This window comes from Marmota flaviventris, chromosome 4 (genome assembly GCF_047511675.1).
Source record: "Marmota flaviventris isolate mMarFla1 chromosome 4, mMarFla1.hap1, whole genome shotgun sequence".
Classification (NCBI taxonomy): domain Eukaryota; kingdom Metazoa; phylum Chordata; class Mammalia; order Rodentia; family Sciuridae; genus Marmota; species Marmota flaviventris.
Genome location: NC_092501.1, coordinates 31,234,731 through 31,243,732, shown reverse-complemented (window position 1 = coordinate 31,243,732; position 9,002 = coordinate 31,234,731). Strand labels below are relative to the sequence as shown.

The following is a 9,002-nucleotide window of genomic DNA, read 5'->3' as shown; positions in this document are numbered from 1 at the left end:
AAAAATCTATGCCGCCTGCACCTCAAATAGGGCATTTATATCCAGGATACACAAAGAACTCAGAAAACTCAACACCAAAAAATAAACAACCAAGTCAATAAATGGACAAAAAAATTAAACAGACACTTTCTCAAGAAGGATATGAAGAGTCAACAAATATATGAAAAAATGTTCAAAATCCTCTAGCAATTAGAGAAATGCAAATTAAAACTACACTGAGATTCCATTTCAGTCTAGTCAGAATGGCAATTATCAAGAATACAAGTAACAATAAATGTTGGTGAGGATGTGGGGAAAAGGTACACTCATACATGGCTCTTGGAATTGCAAATTGGTGCAACCACTCTGGAAAGCAGTATGGAGATTTCTCAGAAAACTTGGAATGGAACTACCAATTGACCCAGTTATACCACTGCCCAGTTTATACCCAGAGGACTTAAAATCAGCATACTACAGTGATGCAGCCACATCAACATTTATAGCAACACAATTCACAACAACTAAGCTATGGAGCCAACCTAAGTACCCTTCAACAGATGAACGGATAAAGAAAATGTGGTATATATAGACATTGGAGTATTACTTAGACTTCAAGAAGAATGACTTTATGACATTTGCCGGTAAATGGATGGATCTGGAAAGTATCATGCTAAGTGAAATAAGCCAATCCCCAAAACCAAAGGTCGAATGTTTTCTCTGATATGTGGAAGCTAACCCACAATAAGGATAGGGGGGAGAAATATTAGCTCAGTGGATTAGACAAAGGGGCATGAAGGTAAGGGAAGAGGATGGAAAAAGGAAAGACAGTGGAATGAATCTGACATAATTTTCCTGTGTACCACAGTGACTCTCACCATGTATACATCCACAAGAAATTAATTAAAAAATAACTATGGGTAAATATAGAAAGATCAATAGAGGGAAGGGAGTAGGGGTGGGGGAAAAAGAAGGGGAAGGAGAAGTACTGGGCTCTGAGTTAGAACAAGATATATTCCATGCTTATATAATTATATCAAAATAGATTCTGCTGTCTCATATAACTAAAAAGAATCAACTAAAAAAAAGCCGAAGTTTGTAATTAAGATGGAAACTTTGTGCTATCACCACCAACATTATTGTATCACTTACATTACTGTATGTGCAAAGGATTATGCTGCAATCTTCCAACTAATGGTTAAGTGTGTTTTGCATAACTGAGAATTTTAGAGATCAAATGCCCTGAAGCTAATAAATAGCATTCAGGTCTTCAGAACCAACTATTTAAAGCATTAATCTAGATACCCTATCCCCATTAACTATTCTTCTCAAGTATAAAATATTCCAGAATCTTTTCTTAAGCTATTATTTAGCTTTCTTTTGTAGTTCTTTTTTTTTTTTTTCTAAAAATAATTTTAGTTTTCAGGACACAATACCTTTATTTTATTTATTTTTATGTGGTGCTGAGGATCCACAACCCCAGCCCCTATAGTTCTTCCCTTTCTCTCTTTCAGTCCTATTCTTTCCTTCCTGTTTCACTCCTTTTCTTTGCTAACTTCAAGGTTTAATACCTAAGAGGAAAGCAAAAGAATTACTAAGTTTGTGTATTAGGGATGAAAGAAGAGGAAAGGGGAAAGATAAGGTAGATCTAATATTCAATTTACTTAATAAATATACTTTATTTATTGTATAATATACATGGAGGTTTGCAAAGTTTTATAGATGAATATATACATATAAGTAAAAGGTACAGTGAATGAAGGAGAGGGTGTACGTAATGTGAAAAACAAAAACCTCATCAAAACAAACTTTGCCCAACAATCATCTTTCATTAACCCCCCCAAAATCGGTTCCCTTTCCTCTACAATGTGCATGCCTGCTTCTGGCTTGATTAGAATTGAAGACCGGGAGAGAGAGGGATGTTGTATAAGTCAAAAGAAAATCCATTTTGTAAACATATTTATCATTCCACCATGTCCCTTTTGACATTTACATAAGAATTTCTCCTTATGACTACTCTCCTTTTCTTGGTGGAATTTTTAGATCAACAGGCACAGTGACAAACAGAGCTTCCTAAGACAAAATGAGGATCCTTCACATGCTATTTTTATTAAAGAATAGAGAAAATCTTGTGTATGGCTATGGATCGAAATTTTCCAAAGCATACTCTAAGACAATGAAAAGTAGTATTCATCATACCTATCATTTAAAGTTTTTTTTTTTTTTTAATATTACAAATGATACACATGCTTAAAAAACAAACAAGGAACATAAAATAGAATCCAAAAATGTCATCTTAACACCCCTTAATATCTTGTCATATCCCTCTGCACCCCACCCCTCTTTTCTTTTTCTGTAGTAACAGTTGCTGCCAGACTCACTTGTGGGTTTTTTTTTTTGTTTTGTTTTGTTTTAAGAAAGATAATTTGTGTAAGGAATGAGACTGATTTAATAGGGTGCATTTCTGAAATGCTCTAAAGGAGAGAAGAGGGGCCACATTTGTACTCTTGGTCTAGTCCTGTTGGGGAATGCGGGGGGGGGGGGGGGGGAAGATTCCTTTGATTGGGACGACAGCCTCTCTCACTGTAAAGACAACTTTTAGACCAATTGTTAAATATGTATAAGCTGGGAGTTCAACACGTCTCCCAGCGTCGTGGACGGCAGCTTCTTTCATTGACTGGGGCTTCAATGGCTGCTAAAATCTGCTTGTCAGTGGCCAGTGGTGGGAAGACGCCATTTGCTAAACCGGAACTGATTAAAATCTCAGAGTTGAGACCATTCCCAGTCAGCAAGAGCTTGCCAAGTGCACACAGTTCCTGCTCTGGTGTCTACTCTGAAGAGCCCAGAATGGACGTCTGTCTGCCATTTCATTGGCAGTAGGATCTCTGCAGCTGCTGGTGAGCAAAATGGGGAGCAACAAGTCAGTAGACAGGGTAGAGCGCTAACTACAGAACTCAGCCGAGAGTCCGGCTCTATGGCCTACTCTCACCAAGATGAGGCGCGGACCCAGCCGGCCTCCGTTGTCTTCCGCTCGCCTCAGGTGCAGCGCGGATCCCTCCGCCGCAACGTGCATTCCCGATAGCGCTGCGCTCGGCTTTCCGGAAATACCCGGATGGAAGGGTAATGGCCGCCATCAGGGACTCGCAGGCAATGGGGACCACGACAGGTATTCCCTGTGAGCGGGACTGCCCAAACCGGCTAGGATGCCGGGACTTCTAGAGCACCAGCTAGGAGCCAAAGAGCGAATTTGTGGGGGCTCTCGGGTCCCCAATACGGGCTAGGGGATCCGCCTCTTGTGATAGGAAGCGCCTGTTAAAATAGTCCCGGCCATGCAGCGCTTCCGCCTAACTTGCTGCAAAGTTTTTCTGGAGAAGTCAGTCTTTTTATTCAGCGCTTTTGCAGGCTGCTAGGGCTGGTCTGTTCGCTTCGTAGCTGGGGGTTGTTTTAAGTCTGAGCTTTTTGAACTCTCCACTCTCTCACATCCGAGGGGCTGGGCGGGAGCGCGGCACGGTGTGCCTCCGCGCGCCCGAGGGGGCAGCGGAACCCCGGAGGAAGGGGCGGATCGGGCGCGGTGTTTGGGGCGAAGCGGGGCGCGCGGCGCTCGAAGCACCACTCGGCGGGTACCGCGGCTCGTCGAGACTGCATGGGCACCCCTCAGGCCCCACCCCTCGAGCTGTAGGTTCGCTAAGCCCGACTCGACGGCATCCCTATTATGGTCTCAGTCTATGGTCATTGGGGGCTGTTTCTTGCAGAGGTGCCAAGCTCCCTGGCGCTCGCACCCTTCTCGCCCTCTTAAGAGCTGGGCAAAGGTGCTCTTACCTGTAGACCCCAACCACACTCAATGGCAGATGAGTTTTGGTGTAACTGGCTTTTTTGCACTTGAAGTGTCCATTTTGAAACTGTTCTTAACATGGTGTCCTCTTTGTCGAGTAGGTAGTCTCTGACTAGGTGTCTTTGGTAATTGAAAGTATATGGGGGTGAATGTACGTAAGATAAAATGTTTTAGCTCTTAAGTAGACCAGTGAGACAGTTGTATCTTTAAAGTTCCAAAAACAAAAGTTGAGGCTCGGTTTCCCTTTTTTATGTTTAAAATTTGGTCTTTTAGTGTTTGTGAACCATTTTAGTGAAAACATGGTTGAGTTTCTTACCAGAAGTCTTAAAAAAAAGAAAAAACTCTAGGAAAATGAAATTAGTGTTTAAAGGATTCATAAGAATGTTGAACTTTGTATGATTGTCTTAGTCATGAACAGTGAAGACAACAAACACATCAGGTTAGGAAATTAATTTGAGAGTCTGTGCATATTAGTCATAATCTATAAGATATTGTTTGAATTACCTTTTCTGCAGCAAGAGGTTTAATTTGAGCGTAAAGTTAATATCTTCAGGTTGAATAAATAACTACCATTTTATTTTAATTGACTCATGGAAATTCCTTGTCATTGTCAGAGTTTAACTCCAGATCTATACAAATGGGTTCATTTTCTTTCAGCAAATCTTTTTTCCCCCTGAAATTTACAGACATTATGTTGCATTAATATTTTCAGGGCATCGGCATTTTGTGGGGGAAGGTAAACAGTAGACCACGTTGGTTTTTGCTAAAATTGTAATTACCAATTCAAAACATTTTATATATGGTTGTATGAAAAGATAAAAGGACAGTGACCACAGTGAATATCTACTGTATGAATGTAGAAGTGCTTCAGATTTTTACTATGTCACATTTCATATCCTGTCTTTTCTGGTAATAGTATCCTATGATGCCCAAAGTTTTTCTATTTTGAAATATGAAGAGAAATATTTTAGCCTGTATCTGTAATTTGACTTCAAAATACAACTTAAAATGCCCTTTTAACATACCTTTATTGTTATTTTTTGGTTTGTATTTGTTTGGAATTTTTCTCATTGGAGTATTGTGTGCTTTAAGGCACTAATACAACTTTTTTTTTTTTTTTTTTTAAATTATATGAGACTTGAATTTTGCCTAGATTCCTTCAGGTACTCTACTAAAAGATTATTGACAAAACACTATAATCAGAAGAAAAGGACTATTACAAAATGTTGAAATTTTACTTATTATCTGATCCAGGTGTGTAGGCAGTGAATGGGATATTGACTTCACATGATGAGCAATTTTCATAGGACATTATACCAGAGTGAGAATTGTTAAGAGGTAATATGGTAGTAGGATATCAGGGTTGGGCCAGACTAATGTTCCCTCTCATATTAAATAAAGGTATTAACTAGATTGATTCCAAGCTTTGAGTTGTAACTTTTGTAAATATATAATGTTGTCACTGGATATCAATGACAATGTAATATGCATAGGTTCAGAGAGGAGGTTTTTCAAAATTATGCTGTATTGAATGTGAAATGTTACCGAATTGAGTACAGAAATGTTTCACTAACAGTTTTTGTAATCAAAATTTTAAAATCTTGCATTTTGTTTGCAGATAATCATCTCTTCCTTTGATCACGGTTGCTGATTGTGACATTGTCCAAGCATTAAATTGTGTGCCTTTTATTCCTTCAAGAAAGAGGTATTGTAAAGACTGAAATACCTGGAGTATTTGATTTGTTACATAGTAAGTTCATATGTTTTAATACTGGATTAAACTAAAATAGTTATTTAAATATCAGTTTTCATAAATTATAAGTTAGATTTTTTATTTTTGGTCTTAATAAATTATTTATACATGGGTTTTCCTTTTAATAGAAACCAAAAGGTAATTTTTGGTCTTATAGTTTATTATTTAATATTTTTCTTAAAGCTCTAAAGATGAATTTTAGATTTGTTATTTTTATGAATGTAGAGGTAGTAATAGGGGCATCTGAATAATGAACACTGGAGATAAAAATGATAGAAACTTATTTTATAGCTGTATAAATGGCCAGAAAAGTGACTGTGTTTTTGGTCTGATCAGTGCTAAGTAGTACACCTAAGAAAAATTATGAAATATGTATTTATATTAATAGCATCTACATTATGAGTCAGAAAAGGGTGTGGGAATCACTATAGATTTATTACTAATTTCCTGGAGACAGTCATCTGAATATCCTGGTGTGGACAAAAGAAAAGGCAAAAATCTGGTAATAAATCCATGTTATTAGAGGGAAAGCTATGGAAATGTAGTGGGAAATATTTTACCCTGTACTGATTATCTACTCCTCACACACAGATGTCCTTGTTTGTATTTGATAGGTCTTAAGATATTTGAAATCCCAGAATTCTTGGGTATCTCAGTATCTTAAAATTCTTCTCATCAAGGGTATTAAATATACTCATTAATATAGCACTGAGGAAAAAGATTATGTATGTAACAGCTGAAGAGCTGAAGTAAACCATATCACCCTGCATTATTATTTTATCAATCATAACTGTGTTCCTCCTTGATCTTCACAGATGGTTTTCTTTTTCAGGGCCACTTTTCACAAAGGCATGAATTTTTAATTTTGTCAAAAAATTTATGACAACTATTTTGAGTAGAGAGCAACAAAGCTTGAGTTGAGGTACCAGTTTATCAATGTTTTTTACTTGAATAACATCTTCTATAATATTTGTTTGAGCCTCTTGCTAGGAGATTTACATGGGTACTGTGTTGTTCCTGAGTAGAGAAACTAATGCTGAATACTAAGAGTTTTATATTCCATATTTGGTCTACATTATTCAAAAAAAGAAATACAAGTGCTTAGAACAAGAGCTTCGGATGTAGTGAAGTAAATAAGAGACTGCTGTATGATGACTTAGCAAATGATTTGGATTGTTTCATCTTGCAAAATTTATGAGCAAAGTTTGACTAGAAATTTGTTGTGATTGGTCTGGCTGTGGGCTATAGCTCAGTTGATAGAGTGCTCCCCCCCCCCCCCCCCGCCCCGCCTCCAAATAAATAAACCTATTCCCTGGTCTGGCTGTGTGAGAAAGTGTCAGAATATTAAAATGAAAGTGCTTAGGAGAAATACTTGGCCTTGGTAATGCAAGCCTGTAATTCTAGCTACTTAGGAAGCTGAAGCAGGAGGATCACAAGATGGAGGCTAGCCTCAAAAGAAAAAATAAAAAGGGCTAGGTATGTAATTCAGTGGTAAAGGGCCCCCAGGCTCAATCCCCAATATCACCCCATAAAATGAATAGAAGCTTAAAAGAATTAAATAGGCTTCCCAGGGGGAATCTCATTTCAAGAGGTAGTAATAGCTAAAACCAAGTATTGGCTTTATAAAAAGTTAAGTAACTCCAAAATATAGTAAAGCATCACTAGTTCCTGTTGAAAATTGGGTTGTAGGTTTTGACTGGTAGAAGACATACAGATTTTTGTCTGTTTAGTATTGCACCATTTGGGAAACAACCCTCACTATTCTGAGTGATTGGTGAGCTGTCAGTATTATAACTCATCCCAGTTACAGCAGTGATTATTTCTTACTCAAGCAGAGCCCATTAGAATTCTTTGAAATTGATGTATGAATGTGGAAAGAAGCTCCCTTTTCTTTGAAGTTATTAATTTGGGAGGGAGCTAGTGACATTCTTTCCCATGTGTATGTGAATCCCATTTGTAGAGGGAGAATGTGAAGCCAATAGAGATGAGAAATGGATAGTGATAGAGTGCCATTTTCAGTCTCAGGGAACATAGACTCTTGGGCTAAAATTCCATGTGTAATTGATTTGAATGGGATTGCAGCAGAAAGTGTTCTTATGATTATGTGACCCTTATAAATTTAAGGTGAGTGCATTGCATGGTCATTCACATACTCCATATATTTGCTTCTTTCCTCTACCTTATAAAAGATGCTTTTCACTTACTACTTATTCATCATTCCTTCATGCATTTAGTTCTTTCTTCATTCATCTTACAAACAGTTATTGAGTGTCTATTACATGTAAGTATGTGCGGCTGCCTGAATGGTTAAGATTCTGAATGAGGCTGAGTGGATGGTGGACTTTATCTAATATAGCACATTTAAGAAATATATTTAGTTTACACAGACCAACAAACATGCGTTGAGAATAATCAGTACTGTGCTTAACATTTCAGTAAGAATTAGAGGAGTTTGAAGAACTCAAAGTGCTTTCAGATAAGGAATACAAATTCATGTGTAGGGAACAACACAAAAAAACAGATAAATGAATGCACAGTTGTTTTTTTAAATCTGAGTTCATTTAGGAAGGAAATTAGGGTTGGCCCATGTAGGCAGGTTTTTTTTTAAAGGAGTCATAACTACACATGGGTTTTGACTTGTAAGTGGAGTTTTGATAGGCACAGAGAATAATTAAAGAAACAGTGGAGTTGGAAATGATTATTGGCTGACTCAAGATGGGATGGAGATTGCTTTGTAACATTATTTTGGGGGAGTAAGAAGATAGTAGCAAATAAGATTTGACTTTTTAGGTAAATATGTGTGGCATTTAGAAAGCCAACCAGGAATTTCATTTCTTTTTACTTAGAGGTTTCTTTGAGTAAAATGCTTATATTCCTTTTAAGATAATGCCATTTAGGGATGGTAAAACATAAAGTAAATGTAACAAAATGGTGTAAAGTCATTCATTGTGGAAAAAACTTGGTTGTTTATCTATTTTGAATTTTTAAAAAACAGTAATTAACTTGGAATGCTAATGTATGTTTCATACATATTTTTTTCTTACCTCACCCTTTTCAAGAGATCTTTCAGTATAAACAGATAAAACCATACCCTCTTTAGAAATACAGCCAGTTTAAAACTAATGTAGCAATATATTTATCAAAATATTTTAAAAGAGACAAAGAACAAAACTGAAGCAATATTTGATTGCTTATAGAATTCATTTTGAGCTGGATACTAGGAATAGTATAGAGGTTAATATGTCACTTTGTTATTAAATGCTATTGTGTTTTAGACCCTTGCCTACCTTTTCCCCTCACAGCCATTTATCTGACCCTCAATTTGGAGAGCATCATTTGAAATATTCCATTATACCAGAGTTGGCAAACTTACTATAAATGGCCAGATAGTAAATGTTTTAGGCCATATGGTTTCTGTCACAGTTATCAGCTGACATTATA

The 9,002-nt window shown here is 37.0% G+C and overlaps 1 protein-coding gene across 2 annotated transcripts in view; it reads left to right on the top strand.

Annotated features, from left to right (window-relative positions):
- The first annotated feature begins 3,076 nt into the window (after positions 1 to 3,076).
- Positions 3,077 to 9,002, top strand: part of Znf518a (zinc finger protein 518A) — a 29,027-nt gene continuing 23,101 nt past the window's right edge. The window contains exons 1-2 of one of the 2 annotated variants that reach the window (XM_071611045.1): positions 3,077 to 3,142; positions 5,427 to 5,513. The gene's annotated coding sequence lies outside the window, so the exon portion shown is untranslated. Of the gene's footprint in view, positions 3,143 to 5,426; positions 5,559 to 9,002 lie in introns of both variants that reach the window. The other variant, XM_027930418.2, reaches the window with a different exon arrangement.